General features: G+C 36.2%; 1 pseudogene across 1 annotated transcript; it reads right to left on the bottom strand.

Annotated features, from left to right (window-relative positions):
• Positions 1 to 1,593: 1,593 nt before the first annotated feature.
• Positions 1,594 to 6,173, bottom strand: LOC143568171 (NAD(H) kinase 1-like; annotated as a pseudogene). The gene is made up of 11 exons (XR_013141533.1): positions 6,097 to 6,173; positions 4,875 to 5,022; positions 4,649 to 4,768; positions 4,173 to 4,369; positions 3,976 to 4,089; positions 3,786 to 3,880; positions 3,313 to 3,416; positions 3,125 to 3,195; positions 2,673 to 2,751; positions 2,206 to 2,513; positions 1,594 to 2,095 (listed from the first exon to the last, which is right to left on the bottom strand). The product of XR_013141533.1 is annotated as an NAD(H) kinase 1-like (transcript).
• Positions 6,174 to 22,125: the final 15,952 nt, after the last annotated feature.

Below are 22,125 nucleotides of genomic sequence, written 5' to 3'. Positions count from 1 at the left end.
ATAACACCAAAACTTCAAATATCACTACTGTATATTGAAATTAACAATATAAGATAATATATACCTCAGACGATCGAAGATGATGCTAATCTAGTGTTAGTTGAACTGATGGATCCACTGAGACATACGATATTCAATATCGCCGGTTGCGGGTGCGAGTTTCAGTAACGGGTCGGGTATTTTGTTACATGTCAAATAACTACAAGGGCTCTTTTTTTAACTCTAGCATAGTATGAGGGTTGCCAATATACATAATATTATAATACCCATTTACTTGCATTGTATGGGTACCCGTGCTAAATTTGGTACCGAATCAGTCCAAAAATTTTTAGTTTTTGGTAACAGTATTTAGGGGTGTTTAAAATTTGATTCGAATTCGAAACATTTGAAATTCGAATATGAAGATTCGAATTCGATTTCAAAATATTCGAATTCGATTCGATTCGTATTCGAGTATAATAATCGAATACGAATCGAATACGAGTTCATGATTTTTTATTCGATTCGATTCGAAATTCGAATTCAAATTATATATTCTATTTAATTTATCCCAAGTTAATTGTGGTCAAATCTGTAAATAATAAAGGTCTAAAACATAATAATTAATCCCAATAACTCATACTGATATTTCTTAATTTTGTCAATACTTAATTTTGAACTTATTATCATGTGGTATTATAGCTACTTGAAACTTATATTTATGTGTTTTACATTGATGATTATGGTTTTTTGAAGTTTTAACATATGTGAACTTAAATCAATTCGAATTTATTCGAATTCGAGTTTCAAATACGAATAGAATCGAATTCCGAATATGAGATATAATACAAATATGAATACGAATTGAATAATTCAACTTTTAAACGAATACGAATCGTTTATGAATACCAGCAAAAAAATAAATTATTCGAATTATTCGATTCGATTAACTTGAAAATTCGCTATTCGATTCGATTCGATGAACACCCCTAATAGTATTTTCTAAACTTTGTTTTTGATGCCTTTACCAAGATTTTAGAATAATTGGTATCGGGATTTTTGGTACAAGTACGGTGGTACCATTTCAGTACCGAGCTTATTCATTGAGAAAATTGAGATGACCATTAAAACATGATATAGTCATTTTAGTTATTTCAAAAAATAAATTTATAGAAAGCTAGATGCTTAAAAAAATAATTAATTATTTTTTAACCTTTGAAAAATGTCAACTTGAACAATCGAAAGTCTATATCAATATCCAACAACCACCATGCCCAAAGTCTATATCAACATCCATATTTACGTATTTAAACCTTTAATTAAGAAATACTCACATTTTAAATAACGTCAGTTACAAACAAAATAGCTAAGACCTTTTCAGGGTAACATCGGCTAATATTCTTTTAAACTGCTCTAATAATCATGATAAACAAAAACTAATTGCATTATTATCAATTTTTTGTATCAAAATGTGCTTGATTAAAATTCTCAAAATATATTTGCACGCATAAAACCTTCTAAGAAAAGGATAAATCATACGAGTTTAGTTCACAATGGCTTCCAAATTGAACTTGCAAAACATACTCCATTTAAGTAATCACAAAGTACAATAACTTGGGATATAAACAAAATACTTTGTATAAAATTATACACTTGTTAAAATACACGGATACCATATTACATGTCAATACGTAATTACTCTATTATCAACGTAATAATAACTTATATATGAAAAAAAAAGGGCAAAACAGTCAACGCTAATCAGCAAGACCTCTTTCGATTAACCCACATTCAAACATTAACCGGTTATGATTCTAGCGGTCCATCGAAAGACTGAGTCTTTCTCTTGTTCCAATGCAGCCCATTATGTATGCTATGCAAAAAAATCATTGGTTGAATCCTCGCTACATGCTGTGGGCACGGGCCAAACCGACATGCTACACAAGAGTGCATCACCAGGAGCTAACTGTTTCCGATCTTTCCCGTCAAAAGATGCCCATGCATGACCTCGACTGTTGAATGGAACTTGGATCCGAAGCGTTACATATTCGGGTAATATCAGAGGTCGGAAAGATAACGAATGTGGACAGATTGGAGTGAATAAGATGCCGGGAACCTGCATGTTTTGTTTAAACTTAATTCTATTTCACAAATGTCACTTTTTTTATATTTATCTACTATATCAATCAAGACGTGTTTAATACAAAACTAATTGATAAAACATACCTGTGGATGAACCATTGAGCCACCAGCTGCAAGGGAGTATGCAGTGCATCCTGAAGTTGTAGATAAAATCAAACCGTCTCCTTGTACACATGTGACAAACGAGCTGTCACAGTAGCATTCCAAATTTGTCAGGAATGATGAGATCCCACGGTCGATTGTGACTTCATTTAACACAAGTATTGGCTCTTCGGTCTCGTATTCATTTTTAGCTGCATCACGAATCACGTGGCACTGTAATCGATGTCTGAGTGTGATACTGATTGGACCTTGTAGGATTGATTTCAGACATTCTCTGTATTGTTCACTATCTTTTGAACTAAAGTTAAAGATTACTTATATATTATATATACAGACATTCATCTTTGTATTTAGAGCTAGAAATTTTGACCCGTTTACACCATAATATGCTACCTGACATTTCTGCACAAATAACTTAAAGAGTAATATTTACAGAAAGAGAAGGATACGAAATGGAGTCATGAAACCCAAAGAACCCAAAGAGAATGGCACAATTGGAGGAACCGGGCCTTTAAACAATGATGCAGCCTGCAAAAGGTGATTTTTGATTAGAAACTGCAAATATTAACATCAGAAGATGTTTCACTTCTTGACATATATTATCCAGACGTTTTTGCAGACAAGATGACCCGATATCTCATTCAAATCTAAAAAGAACCTATCTTTCTGTGCTATTTAGATGGTTACAGGCGATTAACTAAACATCGGATTTTTCTATCATAAGTTCAAGAAAATTGATAAAAGACCAACTTAAAACATTTTATGACTGGTCAAACAAAAACTATAAATTTAGATAGACAAAGAGTATGAAGATGTATACTATTATTGAGTTAATTAAAAGGTCTCACAAAGAATTCTCAAATCATTTGTTTTCAACAGAAATAGAAATGAAAACACGTACCCAAAGCACAGTTCCATCCCCACCAAGAGTTACAACAAGATCAACCTTCTCATGCAGAAGTGAAACATCGCCTGTCAAGTAACAATATAGGAGTTATTGGCAAGAGAAAACTTTCTACTTTTAAAAATAGATTATTAATGGTTTAATTATACTTTAAAAGCAAATTGAGCACAGTTCATGTAACTCACCATCTTTCCAGGTCTGTACAAAGTTATAGTAAGAGGACTCTGTTAGCAATTCCGTTCTTACTCGTGGTTCCACGTAAATATTTAACTTTTTCTCCCTCAACCACCTGAAACATAAACCAATGTTGATTTAATAATGCTTAGTAATAGAGGTATAATTGGATGAGTCAGGTAAAGAGTTGAAAGTGTCCGGGTCAAAAAGGGTAATTTTTAAGTCAGGGAGGGGGTTGACAACTTGGCAAGCCCAAATACTTTTAATTTAATAAATGATTGCTATATCGTATACATACACAATGATATCTTGATTGTTTGAATAAATCAATTTAGAAAATTGAAAATTGTTAGATTAACATTTAACATAATGATATCTTGTACATGAGATGTGTGCCATGAATATAATAGAAATAAATGAAGAGACTAACTGACAGAATAACAGAAATATAAGATGACAAGGTGTTTACTCTGTAATATCCTACCTGACCATTTCTGCACAAATAACTTTAACAGAAATTGAATTCGGTTTTGTCAAGATGAGCACAGTCTGTGGAGGAGATTCCCATTTCAAACAAATCTGAAATAAAAGACCATAAAAACGCCAATTACAAACACAATACAAAGTTAACCTTTACAGTTGCCTAATTATACATCTTAATAACAATAACATACCTGTTTACTGCTACGTTCTGCTGTTGTTATATTCCCCTTTTCAAAAGAGACAACGTCATGTTTATGTTGATCATTCTTTTCACCTTTACAACTCCAGTGTAGCTTGAATGATGCCTGTGGTAGGGTATATTATTTGAACCTAAGTATGCCCATTTGATTTAAAATATTATTTGCTTGTATATAAATTGAATTGTTACCTTTCGAATAAGCTTGCTATGAGCATTGGGGTAACAATTTTGTTCTTTGTCCCTAAGAACCTCGTGAGAGTAAATTCCATTCTTTCCACGGTACATTGGAGGCTGTTCATTGGTTTCAAGCATGGGTTCAAGGTGTTGTACTGGGTTTTCTACTTTCTTCTCAGTATGGTTATTGTATAGCTCTACAGATGTCAAAACTGAGATGAAATGTTGAAAAACAAAGTTAGAATATGCAGCTAGGTTATTGTAATTTTTTTTACTCATTCCCGTATAGATAACTTTTTTTAGTTGGCCCGTTTGAGATATTTCGAATAAACGAGTCAAAATTGCCACGTGTACAAAATATTCATGGTATTAGCAGTTTATCAGAATTATATACAATGCGTACATCAGAAACATGCAATGCATATGTTTTCTTTATATTACTATGTGTGCTAACATATAGTGAATTTAATTATGTTGCTCATATTATAGACCTTTATTTTCCAACTGTAAATTCTTCTGTCTCTCCAATTCATATTTGCGTTTCCATTCTGATGCCTCAGCTTGAGCAGATGCTTTCCCCTCTGCTGCACGTCTTAAAGCCTTGCCAACAGCTATACATCAGTACAAACAAAATATTCAAAAAAATCAGTATCGCGTGTCATTATACGTTGCATCTAACATATTCATGAAAATGAAAACATAATCAGAGTATCATACTTCTCATGGCCTCTGAAAACTCCACAAGATGATCTTCAATCCCCTCAACAAGAGGCTGCTCGACAAGTTCCTTTACAGCTTTCTCAGAGTTTAAAAGAGAAAGCGAATCATGAAAACCATTCTCATATGGCAAATTGGATGCATTACCCTGTTGGAAAATGGCAGACAAGAATGAACATAGAGAACAAAAAAGAAAAGGCAGAAGTATAATCAAGGCCCACCACCCTTTGTAATCAATTGCCAAATAGCCCATGTAGAATCTCGAATAAATGATTTTACAGTTTTACCCCTCTCCACTCACTCTTGTTGAGTGCTAATTTCCTACATATTCTATTTTGTGATACCTTTTTCCTTAACATAAATTCTCTCATCAAGAATAAGAATACAAAAAGAACACGGAATAATTAAGTTCCATCATCTAAAGCCATATCTTATATTATTCAGCTCATGCCAGTAGATTCCATAATAGTCCTCAAGACCATAGAAATTTAGAAATCAAATCTCCCAACATGTAAGTTTTATTACAACACTTAATTCGTAAGGGACTGGGAGAACTAAAGAACTCCATACTACATATATGCAGTACCAATAAATGTTAGTTCTCTCATGATCCCTGCATATATGTATTATGATATATTGATATTCAGCCATGCCAGTAGATTCCATAATAGTCCTCATCAAGATGATAGAAAATTAAAAAATCAAATCTCTCAACGCGTAATTTTTATTACAATATATGTAGTATGAATCATATGATCATAATTTCATAATTAGTTAGTTTACATGGAATCAATCTGTTTACTGTGTTTATGATGAAGTAATCATCACTGCTGTCAGTCAGCCAACAAACTTTCTTCTGTTGTACCTTATCTGTAGACAGTTCAACTACCTATTTTTGTTTTTTAGCTATATCTATATAAATCAAATACCACCAAAACTCACCCTAACTAACAGCAAACAACCACAAATATTCACAACTGACTTTTAAAAAATCAATGAACTAACTAACTAACAGTCCTGTTGTGATCATCGATCTGTTCACATAAACCCTAACTTGTGTATTCCTAATTATTTTCAAAATTCAAAACACTAAACGGTACTGCATATATAAATATCAATTCAAATGAAAAACGATACGCAGGCAGAAAACAGAAGATATGAACTCTTATTATTATATCAAGTAGAATATATTTACAGATAATAGAAATAGAAGCGTACGTACATTAGAGTTGAAGCTCTCCGGTGCCATGGATGTATGATGGTGTTGAAGTTATGGAGAGGCGTTAGGGCTGATATATAAGAGTAGGTGGAATCCATTGAAATTGAAAGAAGACGCGTGGGAGAAAGTGGAGGATCAGATGATGCTGGGAATTATGTCCACAATTTAATGCAGCTCTTGGGCATTATGTCCACAATTTAATGCAGCTCTTGGGCACAAATATGCATGGTAACTGAAGTTTGGTGACCAGGATTGAAAAACACAAAAATGAATTTAGATCATAATCTATGATTTTCAATAACTCAAAAATTATTCTTAAACTCTTAATGATATAACTCATAATCTCGGGTAGATATACTAATTTAAATTATAAAACCAAAATAGACTATAATACAAATATCATAATCATATTCAAATACTAATTGGTAAAAATTAATCTAAACAATAATTAATAAATAAATTCATTGTTGTCTAAGTCATTGGCTCGACTTGTTCACCAAGTAATCTATTCATTTTTAACCAAGTCACATGCTCTACTTAATAAATAAGACACTAATCCGTCACAGGCTCGATGGGTCGGCCCAACCCGCCTCATTGACTCAAGGGCGTGAATTAAGTCCAATAGTAACCTTTTGTGAATTGAAAGTTTTTATATTTTTTAATTTACAAATTTTTACGTTAGTTTACTTATTAACACTCTACCATTAAACAAACATAATTCACTTCAAATACTTTATTTTTATCTCTAATCGTTGTTCTTTTCATTCATTATTAGTATTTATGCTAACATTATAATTTGTAGCGGTGAAAAATATATGTTAAAAAGGGTTCAGTCAAGTCAAAAAGGTTTTATTTATCAATTATTGAACGATTGATGTATTCATGCTATAAGTATCATCAAACACATTTGACCCAAACATAACGATCCCATTTCAAACTTCTAGAAAACAAAAATTAATTCATAATATCATCTAGTCTTTTTGAGTATTTGAAAGACGCGAAATGATATAATTTTTGACAGGGTCATCTCTGAGAATTTAAATACCTCGATCGAGCAAAAATAAAAAGGCTTGTATCTTAACGAAAATTTTTTATTCGCTAGCGTACACGGATAGAAAATTTTATCGACTGTTTTACTATAAGCAGAAACCATTCTGAGCATGTACTTATCTTATAAACCATTGCAAATAACCTTATTTTTATAACCAAAAAACATATATATATGTAATATGTATAAAAAAGTTTGTGCCCCCGAACCTTATGTGCCCCGGCCGATGGCGCGTCTCGCACACCTTCCGAGCCTCCCCTGATTTTTGACGAAAGGAATTGGACGGTTCACGAGGTGGTGAAGAATGGTTGGCCGGGGATCTTTTGATAAAAAATAGGTCCTCCTGTGTTGTGGACAGAATTGTGTAATTTTGCTTTTTAGTGGTTTTGTTGATCAAGCCTCTATGCTAAATGTGCTCATTCTTAATGAAAGTTGTCGTACAAAGAAAAAATAACACGCTATATGTCATCTTTCAAGAGTGTAGAGTTTACGATCGATGTGTGAAAGAGTACAGACACAACACATACACGAGTGTATACGTTATGTTGGCTGGCCCCTTATCTGCAACCATAAGAAGGCACATGTCTAAGTGGACACAATTAACTTCGGCCCACCTCTTCCCGCCAGTTGTATACTTGTATGGCTACATGCGTACATGTGTCTAAGTAGACATGGTGTCCATAACTCAATGAGACTCTTGGGCACAAATATGCACATATGGTAGCCTTTTGTGATTAATTGGCTGATTAACCAATAAAAGACAGATGTTCATAATTTTTTAAATTACAATTTTTACATCACGTATTAACACTCTAAACATTTAAACCCAATTAATTCACTTCAAATACTTTATTATTCTCTCTAATCGTTGTTCTTCTCATCCATTCTTAGTATGCATGCTAACATTATAAATTTATAGTCTGTAACAGTGAAAAATATGAGTTAAAATCCGGGCATGTTGAGTACGTTCAGCATCTGATGTGTTATACGTGTTCGTATGATTATTATTAGAGGTGGCAATGTGAGTGGGTTGAGTTGGATTTGGGTGATGGGTCTAGATGGATATGGGTCAGGATGGGTATGGGTTATGATAGATTTTTAAAATAGAGGGTTTGGATGGATATGGGTCAAGATGGGTAAAGCTAACCCATCTTGACTCAAGTGAAGGTTGACATACAAAGCAATGTTGTTGAGATCGGACTGGAACGGCCGGTCGAACCGGTCCGACCGGGATTCGGTCCACCGACCGGTCCGGTTCACATAGTTCGCTCGGCTGTTATGGGAACCGGCCGGTCCGAACCAGTTCGGCCGGTCGGATCGGAAAACCGGACCGGTTGAACCGGTTTTCTATATAAAAAAATATTATTTTTTTTGAAAAATCATTTTGTAGGCTTGACCTGCCATTTTTTGTGCAAATGTGTTCGACCGGTTTGACCGGTTGAACCGGTAAACCGGTAGGCCGTCCGGTTCGGCGTCCGGTCCGGTTATGAAAACATTGATACAAAGGATTATAAAAACCCCTCAAAAAAATATTCAAAAAAACTATTAAAAAAATAATAACTCAAAATATAAATAAAAAACACAAAATGTAAAATAACTAAAATGTTTCCCACGTCATACTCGTTCATTAAAAAAAACTCGTTTTGTACCAGTTCAGGTTCGAGTTTTTCAGGGGTTTTTTTTCGGTTCGGTTTTGTTTTTTTTCATTTCGGTTGGTGTCAGTATCTGCTCGGTTTCAATGATTTCGGTTCGATTTCTCGGTTTTTTCGGTTTCAGTGTTGTTTTGTTTTAGTCAGTTTTTTCGGTTTCATTTCGTTTTATTGTTTCGTTTCGATACATTTTGTTTTATTTTGGTCGGCTACGTTTCAGTTTCTTTGTTTCGTTTTGGTAAGCTTTTTGATTGCATTTCGTTTTTTTTTGTTTCGTTTTGGTCAAATTTTCGGTGTCATATCGGTTTTTTTGGTATCGTTTTGGTCGTTTTTCTATTTCGGTTAAGTTTCGTTTCAGTTTTTTTGTTTCGTTTTGGTAAGCTTTTTGATTGCATTTCGCTTTTTTTTTTGTTTCGTTTTGGTCAGATTTTCGGTGTCATATCGGTTTTTTTTGTATCGTTTTGGTCGTTTTTCTATTTCGGTTCAGTTTCGTTTCAGTTTTTTTGTTTCGTTTTGGTAAGCTTTTTGATTGCATTTCGTTTTTTTTTTGTTTCGTTTTGGTCAGATTTTCGGTGTCATATCGGTTTTTTTTGTATCGTTTTGGTCGTTTTTCTATTTCGGTTCAGTTTCGTTTCAGTTTTTTTGTTTTGTTTGGTCGGTTCGGTGTTTTTGATTCGCTTTGGTCCGGTTTTTAAATTGCATTTAGTTTTTTTATGTTTCCTTTTGGTCAGTTTTTCAGTTTCAATTCAGTTTTTTTGTTTCGTTTCAGTCGTTTTTCTATTTCGGTTCAGTTTCGTTTCGGTTTTTTTGTTTCGTTTTGGTCGGTTCAGTGTTTTCGTTTTGTTTTGGTTAGCTTTTCAGTTGCATTTCGCTTTTTTTTTTGTTTCGTTTTGGTCAACTTTTCGGTTTCATATCGGTTTTTTTGTTTCGTTTTGGTCGTTATCTATTTCGATTCGGTTTTGTTTCGGTTTGGTTGATTCGGTGTTTTTGTTTAGTTTTGGTTAGCTTTTCGGTTGCATTTCGCTTTTTTTGTTTCGTTTTGGTCGTTTTGCTATTTCGGTTCAGTTTCGTTTTTGTTTTTTTTGTTTCGTTCTAGTCGGTTCGGGGTTTTTGTTTTGTTTTGATCATTTTTTGGGTTTCGGATGAGTTTTATTTCGCACGTGATAGTTTTGGTATTTTGAATTAGATAAATTCTGGATAACTTGGATATTTTGTTTTGACTCATTCTAACCTATAAATGAAACTCACTTGTATATTTACAACCCATCCTGACCCACTTGAAGATTTTTTATGATCCATCCTAACCCATTTAACTTTTAAAATTTATCCATCTTGACCCAAAACAATCTATTTGGGTTGGGTTTGCCACCCTTAATTATTATTTATCATGATCTAATAAGACTTCTTGCATATAGATGTGTTCTTAACACTTTAAAGAGTTACATTTCATTCCTTTTTAGTATTAAAAAGCATGCATTAAGGTACCGTTTGGTATGCAAGAATGGAGGATGGAATGGAATGACCCATTATGAGGGAATGGAGAAAAGTGTGTTTGGTTGATCAAAGGAATGAAAATGACCCATTACTTAGTCTATTCCATTCCCTCTAAAATACCCCAATTTCATTCCTTCCATACCCCCATGTTTTTTTTCATTCCATTCCCTCCTTCACCCTACATCACCTCCACCACCACCCACCATCAACACCCACCACCACCACCTACCATCGCCGTCACCTGCCACCAACCACCACCATCGCCGTCCACCTCCGCCACCACCCATCTCCACCAACCATCGCCATTAGTGCCAGCCGTCCACCGTCACCACTGTCCACCACCGCCGCCACTTCCACCAACCACCACCATCGCCGTTCACAACCATCGCCACCAGTGCCAACCATCAACCATCGCCCCACCATCACACCCGCCGCCCACCACCACCTCCATTGTTACTGCCACCACCCACCCCACCTCCACCCCCACTACCACCACCTCCAACCACCATTATCTCGTTACCCACCACCACCCGCCACTACCAACCATCATCACCGCCCACCAATGCACGACCGCCACCTACCTCCCACCACCACCACACACTACCATTTTAATTTTATTTTTTCTTTTTTCCAACCTACCTAACAATGCAAAGTAATGATTCATTTCATTCATATGTGATAACCAAACATTTCATTGGAATGGTAGTAACTCATTCCATTCCTTTGTCCATTCCATTACCACGTTCACTGCATTCCGTCTTCAATTCCATTGCCTCATACCAAACAGACCCTAAATGTTTTTGTTTGTTATTTAAGGCATTGGCGTTAGTTCATCTAGCTACATATTCATTTCTTTATATCAACATTTTTAACTACATTCAAGTATAATCACAAATACAATAATAAAAGATTGTTCCTGATCTGAGTCTTCCTCTCAGCTAAACATCATAATCACAAATACAATAATAAAAGATTGTTCTTGATCTGAGTCTTCCTCTCAGCTAAACATCTCTTGAATGTGAAGAAGATTGTGTTAAGTCTTCCTCTCAGCTAAACATCTCTTGAATGTGAAGAAGATTGTGTTAATGATGTGAGATTATATATATATAATTATATATATTTATATATGGCCATTATAACCATTTATATTATAATAAATCAAAATATTAACTATACCTTATTATATATTAGTTTGGTAATTATTGATGGGTCATATTACCTATAATTAACTAATAAAGGGTTTCCCCTTGGGTGTATATATAAAGAGAGATAAATATTATCATCATAACCTAATCACACACACATTATAATTTTGTGTGCCTCCTCTCTCCTAAACCGGGTTCCTCTTAAGAACCCTAACCATCCTTAACTATACATCCTAAAGGGGGAACTCGATCAAGATGACAAGCATGTCGACTACATCATATCCTGCTGCGGTTACTACTCTTCATGCTGTAACAGGTTCATAGGTTTTATATTTATCATGTTTTATATTACTTAAATGAAGACTGATCAACATGTGGCATCAGAGTGATGTTGATTAATCAGTTCTTCATGTTTCCGTAAATCTGGAATTAAATCAGAAGACATGGACTAAAACTTGATAAACCCTAATTTTTTAGGTTTCTCTTTTTTCATGTTCTATTACGAAAACAATACATGAAACTGTTTAAAATCGCTAAAATTCATATTTAGTAAACTCTAATATTTTCGAAATTTGTTAATTTCATGTTTAAAGATTTCGATTCCAAGTTTTTTTTTATGTTTAATTGTTAAAATTTTCGATGATGTTCTTCGTGTTCATCATTATTATCGAAAATTATACATATGTTGATTCAAAATCTAGATTAAAATTTGTTAATGATTATTTAGGGAAATATTTTTTCAAATTTTGGATAACTTAGACGTTTTAATATTTTCTTAAAAGATTTGAATCCCCTTAAAATAGGAAACAAATATAATTGTTAATCATTAAAAAGATTTGAACCAAATCTTATCATTATTAATTTAGTTAATAAAGATCATGGGTTAAGGGCTTAAACCAGTTTACGGGTTCACGGGCTATTTAAAAATCATGTATTATGGGCTTAAAATAGCTTATGTGTTCTAAGAGTTTATGAGTTTCTAAAATGGTTTGGGGTCATAACCCATAAACCCGAAAACTCACTAATACTGGAATCAACATTTTCCATAAAATCATGTAAACACCCAAATACTGAAAAACCCACTAAAAGCCGGAAACTGGCAATTCTCGGGAACCCAAAATTTCCGAGAACTAATTCCGCAAAACAAGGTTCTATCGGGAACTTAAAAATCCTTACTCTAAACATTTACCGCTATTAACTAATTAAATGTTTTGTAAACCTTAAATATTATAAAATTTTACAAAACATAAAGGCTTAACTTGAATGAACTTTTGATGTAACACTTCTGCTCAAAGGTGATGAGTTACATTTACCCTATCATTCAAGTATAACTGAAAAGCTTTTGTTAGTTTTGTCTAACATGATACAGATGTCTCACTTATGCCCAAATGTGATTTGTTACATTTTTATTTAGCAAAACTAGCCCGTGCATAATTAAAATAATTGTCTCACTTCTGCCCAAAGGTGATGTGTTACAATTGTTTTGCACATATACTTAAATAAATTTTAATTCTGCCCAAAGGTGATTTATTTTTTGTTTAAGTAGAACTATTAATTATAGTCTATTAGTTTGATGTTAATAATAGACCTATCACATCTTCAATAAAATATAGTAATCCTCATATGAATGATCCTTTATTAATCTAATGATCATAAACTTTAATCTATATTATTTTAATATCCCATAATATTACTCACTATATTTTCTTCCATAACCAACGATCTCATCCAAATCATCCACTCTAATCTTAAAATACAATTGAATTTTGTATCATAAAGAGTTTTAATAAAATTTAGCTCTTCTCAATTTTAATTATTCATTAAGACATGATATGGCTATCCTACTGCTCTTTCTAATAACAATCATTATATTAGAAACTAGAGCATAACAAATGGGATGCGTCAATCATAATGTCTCTTATAATAATGATAATCAATAATTTATTTAAATAAATGCTATCACTAGAGTTATTCTTGATTTAATTTTTCCTAAGACTAATCAAAATAACTCATAAGATGCATGCATTCTTTCTTGAAAATTCTAACAATAAGGTTAAATAGCATTACCGAATACATCATAATGTAAAATACCATGACCCATAAAATTAAGGGCTTACACATGTAAATAAATACATTTTTTTAGTATATGTTGGTGCATTATGTCAGTAGTTCAGTATCTAGTGTCTGTAATCGTGTTAGTTGGTTTTGTTTTGATTTGTATAGGTTGTCTCACAAGTTCGCCTAATATAAGCGAACTTGTGGACAAGCGAAGTTATTGACAACTTCGCCTAGTCTGTTAGGCGAAGTTGTCGAAGGCTTTATGAGCCTTGGCTACGGCTTGTTTTTAGATAGATTTCTAGAACGTGTAATTGTGATTGAACATCATGGGTTAAAATGTTGCAATACAACGTGTCTTTTGGGTATTGTAACGTGTGTTCGTGTTTGGTATTAACATAGGTTACATCCTACGCTCGTATCGTCTTACGTAGGGATTCCGCACCTACGTAGTACGAGATACTTCCATGTAGATCCGGCTGGGAACCTACAGTATATTACATACTAAAATTTTCAGCAGTACAATTTGGTGCCTTACGAATCAACTATAACACTCAGAAGTACCAAAGGAAAATGAGTGTGTTGATCAGCAACATATGTACACGAAAAGAAATGTCTGGTGCTAGAAATAAGATGTTATTCAACTCACTACCACTAAAACCTAAAAGAGGATAATTCTAAGGTTCATAGACAAAATACAAGTATTACTTCCAGCTTTAGGTATCAAAGCATTTGCTCGTGATTGTGTGGTTCGGGATTATCACACGAGTGTAGAAATCGTTCCGTTCGACTATTCGCGGGACAAGTTTACGTTGAAATACCGAGTTTTTGTGTCCTACCCATCTCCCACTATCAAATATAACCCATTACACCTTCGCATACCTTGCAATACGTCAAATTAAAACCTGCAAAAACCTTGTGTTCATCAGGCGAAGTTGCCGTCACTGTTTGTAGGGTTTGGGCGAAGTTATAAGTTTAAGCGAAGTTATCAACCAAGCGAAGTTGATCTCAGGCGAAGTTGTCATCAAGCGAAGTTAAGTAGCAAGCAAAGTTAAGAGTTTCAGCGAAGTTAAGGAATCAAGCGAAGTTAAGCTTAAGCGAAGTTAAGCATAACTTCGCCTACTGGTTACTGTTCAAATTAAAAAAAAAAAATTTGTGTGTGTTTTCAAGTTGTGTTTCTTTCAGCGATGACTTCGATAAACATTACGGAACTGGTGAAAATGGAAGTTGAGGCCGGTTCAGCAACTAAGGCTCCGAAAATGCTTAAGGGTACCGATTTCGTTGCTTGGAAAGATCGGTTTGAACAGTATGTTAAATATCAAGATGCTAAGATGTGGGTGTGCATACAAGACGGATATATTCCACCAACATCCTTGTTTGAAGGTCGTGATCAAATAAAGAAGTACAGTAAGATGGATGAGGAGGAGAGGAAAATGTATGAGGCAGAGAGTAAAGCTCATGCAGCGATCACCATGGCTCTTCCACAAGAGATTCTTCACACCTTCAGGAAATACAAAACCGCTAGAGAGCTATGGGAAGCGCTAGAAAATCGATATGAAGGTAATGTGGGGATACGTGCATCCAAAATTAAGCTACTAAAAACCCAATTCTCGGTGTTCAAATATTTGAAAAATGAATCACTTGATGATATCATCACAAGATATTATCATCTGATGACCGAACTTAGAAATCACTCAATTGACTATAAAGAAGAAGAGATTGTAGAAAAACTTCTTGATGCTCTTCCACCGAAATGGGAAATGTACACGGTTTTGATGAGAGAAGGTAAAGAGTTTGCCAATATTGTTTTGGAAACAGCAGTCAATAAATTACGAACTTTTGAACTTAACATGGTTCGGAAAGAGACACCAACTGATCAGGTTCAGGATCCGGGAATGTATGGTGCGAAAGTTACTTCAAGTTCAAGTTCAAAGTCAGAATCCTCTGCTTATTACTCAAAGGGAGACTCAAACTCAAATTCAACTCATGATGGTCATGTGACTCTCAACATGGATGGTGATGTATGTTTCGTAGCTGCAGGAAGTAATTCTTCAAAACCTCAAGCCACAACTGGTAACTTTTCATCAGATGTTCCAACCAACAACTACTCACAGATGCCCATGAGTGTTAAATCAGCTGAACAGCAGTTTGATCTCTATGCATCTTTCATTGCATCTTATGAGAATTACATCAAAGGTAAAATAGTCGATCCCGCAACTTTGGATGAAGACTATGATCAAATTGATGCTGATGATCTAGAAGAGATGGACCTGCAGTGGCAGATGGCTATGATAGTAAGACGGGTTAAAAGATTCATGAAGAAAACGGGTAAAAAGTTCGTTGGAGAAAGACCAGGGTTTGATAAGTCAAAGGTTCGATGTTATAACTGTCAACAGAATGGTCACTTTGCTAAGGAATGTACAAATGAAAGAGTCGAACGTAGTCAGAACAGGCCGGCACAACAGAATGGGGGAGGTATTGAGAATAGGGCTATGGTATCTAGACACAATGGTGGGTACAACTGGAATCTACAGGTTGAGGAAGTCTTCGAACAGGCAAATTTGGTGAACATCGAAACTGCAGGAAGTGAGAAAGAGACGGGAGAAAATCAAGCTTATATGGCAGAAGTGAACGATCAGCTCTCTGAGGTAAGTTTTGAACCTCATTGTATGCAATGTGAAAATCTGTCTGAACAATTGAAAACAGTAACTGATCAGTTTGTTAGTTTGGACGCTCAATTTAAAACGTTAAAAGAAGATCATCATTACACTAAAACTAGAGAAAACAGTTACTCGGTAAAAATAAAAGCTAGTGATAAAGATATCAGAAGTCTTAAAGCCAGTCTAGCTGATAAAATACAAGTAATTGATCTTAGTTATGAAGTGTTAGAGGAAAAAACCAAACTAATTGCTGAAAGGGATAAACAGATAGCTGATTACCAGGTAAAAGTGGTGGAATTAAACAGAAAAATTGAACAGTTTAGAAATTCCTCAGCAATGCTTGATCACATCGTAAGTGTTCAACATTCCCCAGTTAACAAAGGGGGAATTAGATTTTCTGAAGTTCCGCCACCATATAGCCATAACTATACGTATGATCCTAGTAATCAGAAATCTGTTGATGTTGAGATTAGTCAGACAGTTCCTGTCAAAGTTTCGATTAAAGAACCTGAAGTGAGTAAAAACAAAATGAGTAAGCCTGTTTCGAATGTTAAGATTTCTGTTCCTAGCTCTGTCTCATCAAATTCGGACAAGACATCCGAATCTAGTGAGATAAAAGAAGAGGTAGTGTTACTAAAACGTGGGGAGGAATATAAGCCAACTGAAAAGAACTCTCCCCTAAACCTGTTTGTCCCACCATATGTTAGACAAACGAATTGTAATGCAACCTCAACATCTGAAACAACGGTTGAGACGAAAGTTGAACACAGGAGTTGTTTCAGATGCAATCAAATAGGACACCTGATTGCTGATTGTCCTCTTAATCAGAGATTCAGAGGTATGAGGCCTCTGAAAACTGAGAATAAAACGAATAGTAATTACTATAATGGTAAGAATACTAACTCACCAAAGTTCAGACATTGGACTAAACTAAGATTTCAAATATATCAATCTCAGTTTTTCCCAGTTAACAACCAAACCTACCATCATAATTCGGTTAATTCACTAAGGTTTGGAAGACCTCATAGTCAATCCTCAAGAAGGTTTCCTTTTAGGACTTACAGAAATCATTCTCAAACTAACTTTGGACAACCAAAGTATGGGATGCCATTTAACAGACTCCCCCTAAAATAATAATAATAATAATAATAATAATAATAATAATAATAATAATAATAACGATGTTAAGCCTTCTGAAGCCTATTATGTTATACTTCTCAATCAAGAGGCAAGAAAGAGAACGGGAAGAAGAATCTAAAGATCATGATGTACTTACTGTATAATCAGACACTACGGGTCGAGGTCAACTCGGCATGTACTTACTGTTTAATCAGACACTACGGGTCGAGGTCAACTCGGGGTGACGTGGGGAAAGCCGAATACGCTTTGAGAATAGATAGGAGGCATCACAATCTCTAAGGTGATGTCCATCTAAATTTTGAGCTTAATTGAACCTAATCCGTATCACAGAAGCGATGAAAACCATACTAAGTTGTATACCTGCTTACAACCTGTTTCTTTATGTCATAATACCGTTGAACATGGATCTATGTGACAGCCCCTTAATCAGTATGATTCCTGTTCGGATCTTTTCTAAAACATGCTGGTACCCATCAAGACTGAAATTTGATCCCGTTTATTTATTTACCATAAAAAAAATTAAAGTTGTGTATTTTGATTTATGGTTTAAAACTTGGTTACTTGGTTCTTTAATCGTAAAGTTTAAATGTTTAACGGAGAATTTTAAAAGAAAGTTGAACTTTGTTCTAATGTATAAGGGCCTGTTTTGTAAGTTTAATACAAAGCGAAGTTGTGCTTGGGCGAAGTTGTTAAGAGGCGAAGTTAAGGGTAAGCGAAGTTAACCTTAACTTCGCCGGTGCATATTCAAACCTATATAAAGGTCAACTTGGTCAAACTGTTTACATACTTTCACAAACCCCGGCGAACTTATCACTTTAACCCTCGGCGAAGTTACCTCTCGAATCAAACATTGTTATTTTCTCAAATTCAATCCGTGTTAAAGGTGTGTAGGGTCGGGATAACTTATAATTTGTGTCAATGATGTTAATCAGATGTCGTTTCGGTCCGATTTGTGACCTCGTTCATGCAAACCTTTAAACACCCGCTAACCAAACTCTTTCTAAGTGTTCGTAACTAGTTTGATCATCTAAATCTTTAAAGTATCATCCTTTTATGTTGTTAATCACAAAGTTTCCTTTAAAAACTCTGATCAGTCGTCTGTTTGATGCCGCTTCATATTCAGGCGAAGTTATCTTTAGGCGAAGTTGTTCTTAACTTCGCCTTAGGCATAACTTCGCCTGCTCCTTTAATTGGTTAATTAATCAGAGGCGACGTTGTTAAGGGTTAGGCGAAGTTATCCCCAACTTCGCCTAATACTTAACTTCGCCTACTATTTTAAGCGATGTTATTGTAAAGGCGAAGTTGTACTCAACTTCGCCCTTTGTCTAACTTCGCCTGCTCACTAGAAGTTATCTTAACTTCGCTCATGGTAATAGGCGAAGTTATTATTTGCTTTACGATTTTCTAACTTAGACCATTTGTTGTGCAGATATGGCAGCTGTAGCAGGAGCTGGTGGTGCTGGTGGTGACGAAGGTGGTGATAACAACCGTCAATTCTTTCCGGGTCACAATATGTACATCACGCTGGATCCGGATGCTAGCGGTGTTGATGATTATCGCGAGATCATCTCTTTCCTTATTCGCTCGCGTATCTTCCATGCTATTACTACAACTCTGCCCATTTCTCTGCCGAACATTGAAGACTTCTGGCAAACAGTAGAATATGATTGTAGAGTCGAGCCCCCAGTCATGAGCGCCACAGTTAACAATCAGGAGGTGCAGTTCTCATCTGAGCAGATAAGGGTCGCCTTGCAGTTCGGGACTGAAACTAGAGATGATCCTACAGACTTTACTGCTCCATTCAGAGATGGTGCATTTTTACGAATGGGCTATTCCGGTCAATTGGGTGACACCCAGAGGCGTAAGGGATTTTTGTTGGATCAATGGCTTTTCTCATGCATGTGATGATCGTGTGCATGTCGGGTCGTAAGGCTGGTACGGACGGGATGGGTGCGACGATGCAATCGGCAATGACAGCACTGACTTACAACAAGCCTTACAACTTCAGTCAGATGGTGTTTTATGAAATAGACCGTCAGAGACGTGCGGTAGCTCGTGAAAGATTCTTAATGTATCCAAGATTCTTACAAATGATCTTGAATCATGTGGCTCCTTCGCTACCTCAGCGCCGTCCCATTCGATATGTAGAGAGTGTCAGCAAGAGGATATTCGCACAATGCAGATCGTCGAGTGCTCGAAGTAAACCAGAGCTTCGTCCACAACATACTCCGCTATTTGGTTATTTGATAAACCCGGCGTATGTTGCTCCTCGTGGAGACGAGTTTCGGGATCCGGCACCGCAACAGGCTGTTGTTTCTCAACCACCACCTGTGGTACAGCAAGCATTGCCTGCTGCTCCTGTTGTGGCACCGGAGGAACAAGTAGACCTTGAAGCTGCTTTTGGTGGCCAAGGGTTCTTTGATATGGAGCGAGTTGATCCTGAGGCAGAGATTCAGGTCTCAGTAGCGGAGGTTTCTGGTGTTGGTGTGTCGATGGTAGCTACGTCTGTAGCTGATTCTGAGAGAACCGACTCTGACTCCTCAGCTGATGATATTGCTGAAGCAAGACAGATTCTGGTCGCCCAAGAAAGAATTCATGGAAAAAGAAAGAAAGATACAGATAACAGTGAATCTGATTTTGATGAGGAGTTAGATCGTTTGATTCGTCGATCGAAAAGGGTTAGAACGGGTGAAGGCTCGGGAGCTGGTGAAAGCTCGAGGGTGGTTCGTTTCTCTCCACCCGCCTTATCTGGTATGACTATGGTCCCTGCATCGATGACTGTGACAGGACCGATCACCTCGGGTGTTCCCATGATATCTACATCTTCTTCCTTTGGCATTCCACCCACTACTTTTCAGTTTTCGGCTCTAGAAATTGTTTCATTGCCAACTCCTACTCTTACTCAATCGGAGGTTGTGGCAAGATTTGTTGAGTCGACTTTCCACCGCGGGTTTATCTGTTACAATACCACCTGCGGTTACTTTTCAGCCTGTTACTGATGTTCCGGCTACCTTGGGAATCCCTCCACCGTATGCTCAAGACATTTCTCATATGAGATTTGATTTTGATGCAACTTTATCTGACTCAGACGGGATAGCAGCTCTTGAAAGGGTCGTGGCAGAACAATCAAGAATCAACCTGATCCAGACTCACGCCATTCAGCGCCTTGTTGCAGAAAATCAGATTCAGTCGTCCCTCCTGGTTGAGCACGGTAAACTTTTTGATGCTTTAAAACAGTTCTTAGCATCTCAGGGGGAGACGAGCTGCAAGGGCGATGAGTTGAGGACGAAGAAGAGTAATGATAGAGACGATAATCCCAATGCATCGAAAGGTGCAGGTGGTGAGTTGCCAAGAACTGAACAAACTCTTGGGACTTCCACATCTCAGGGGGAGTCAACTGGTGCAACAGGTGGATCAGGGGGTGATGATGTGGTGGTAGTGGATGACGAGGAGATGTTGGATGACGATATTGTAGGTGACGACGATGTGTTACCGGTTGAAGAGATTGAGAAGATAGGAGCCGAGATTGTGATTGATAGTGAGATTGAAGAGGGAGAGATTGTGGAGGAAAATGTTGAGCATGAAGTTCCAGAAGTTGATAAGACAAATGTGGGTCAAGATATGGGAAGTGATGAATCTGAATGGGAAGAGCAGCCGAGATGGAAAGAAGGCTACGCTCAATGGTTCGTAAAGACAAAGAAGCCAGCGGTTCCAACTATGTTTAAAAAGAGTTATAATATCAAAGGGTATGCTGAATCAAAGAAGGGGATTATATGCTGGTTATATGATGAGAAGTTGTGGCTATTTGTGATTAAACGTTACGATGGGATTCAGTACTTCAAGAGGTTGTTGAGATCATTGAATACCTTGCCTGAGTGTGAGGTGAAGGATTTGGCCAAGTTGGGGTTGATAAACAGGAGTGATGATAATATGGCTAGGATTATTGGGAAGATCGTGTGGAAAGAAAGCATAAAAGAGAAAAAGTTCGAGTTGTTAAAGCCGCAGAAAGGGAATCTTGTTGAAGATAAAGACAGAGGAATGAGAGCTGATGGCAAACCTTGGATGGTAATGAAGTATAAGCCTATCCGGTGTTTAAAAGAAGTGCCGATGAAACAAATGCCCAAGGATGTCAAAAAGAATCTGAAATGGTGGTATGTCGATAGTCAAACAGCTGAAGCGGTTATGGAGGATGAAGATGAACAAGAGGTGCTGAGAGTGTATGATCCTATGCACTTGGTAAATTTGTCTCAAGCTGACTTGCAGGTGCTAGACGAGAAAAAGATATTCTATATTCCTGCATGGAAAGATGAAGCCAAGAAATATCAGAGAGTAGTTTCCGTTTGTGTCAGAGAATGCGTTCATGCTTGAAGACGAGTGACTCGAGATTTTTGGGATTACAAGACAAGTGATTGAAGATAGAGATATGAAGCTACTGCCAAGGGGGAGTCTGTTGGTGCATTATGTCAGTAGTTCAGTATCTAGTGTCTGTAATCGTGTTAGTTGGTTTTGTTTTGATTTGTATAGGTTGTCTCACAAGTTCGCCTAATATAAGCGAACTTGTGGACAAGCGAAGTTATTGACAACTTCGCCTAGTCTGTTAGGTGAAGTTGTCGAATGCTTTATAAGCCTTGGCTACGGCTTGTTTTTAGATAGATTTCTAGAACGTGTAATTGTGATTGAACATCACGTGTTGAAAGGTTGCAATACAATGTGTCTTTTGGGTATTGTAACGTGTGTTCGTGTTCGGTATTAACATAGGTTACATCTTACGCTCGTATCGTCTTACGTAGGGATTCCGCATCTACGTAGTACGAGATACTTCCGCGTAGATCCGGCTGGGA

This window comes from Bidens hawaiensis, unplaced genomic scaffold (genome assembly GCF_021521415.1).
Source record: "Bidens hawaiensis isolate Kalapana, Puna unplaced genomic scaffold, B.hawaiensis_p1.1 tig00023819_1, whole genome shotgun sequence".
NCBI classification, from domain to species: Eukaryota; Viridiplantae; Streptophyta; class Magnoliopsida; order Asterales; family Asteraceae; genus Bidens; species Bidens hawaiensis.
Note: the sequence above shows the minus strand (reverse complement) of the source record. Positions and strands in the feature narration are given on the sequence as shown.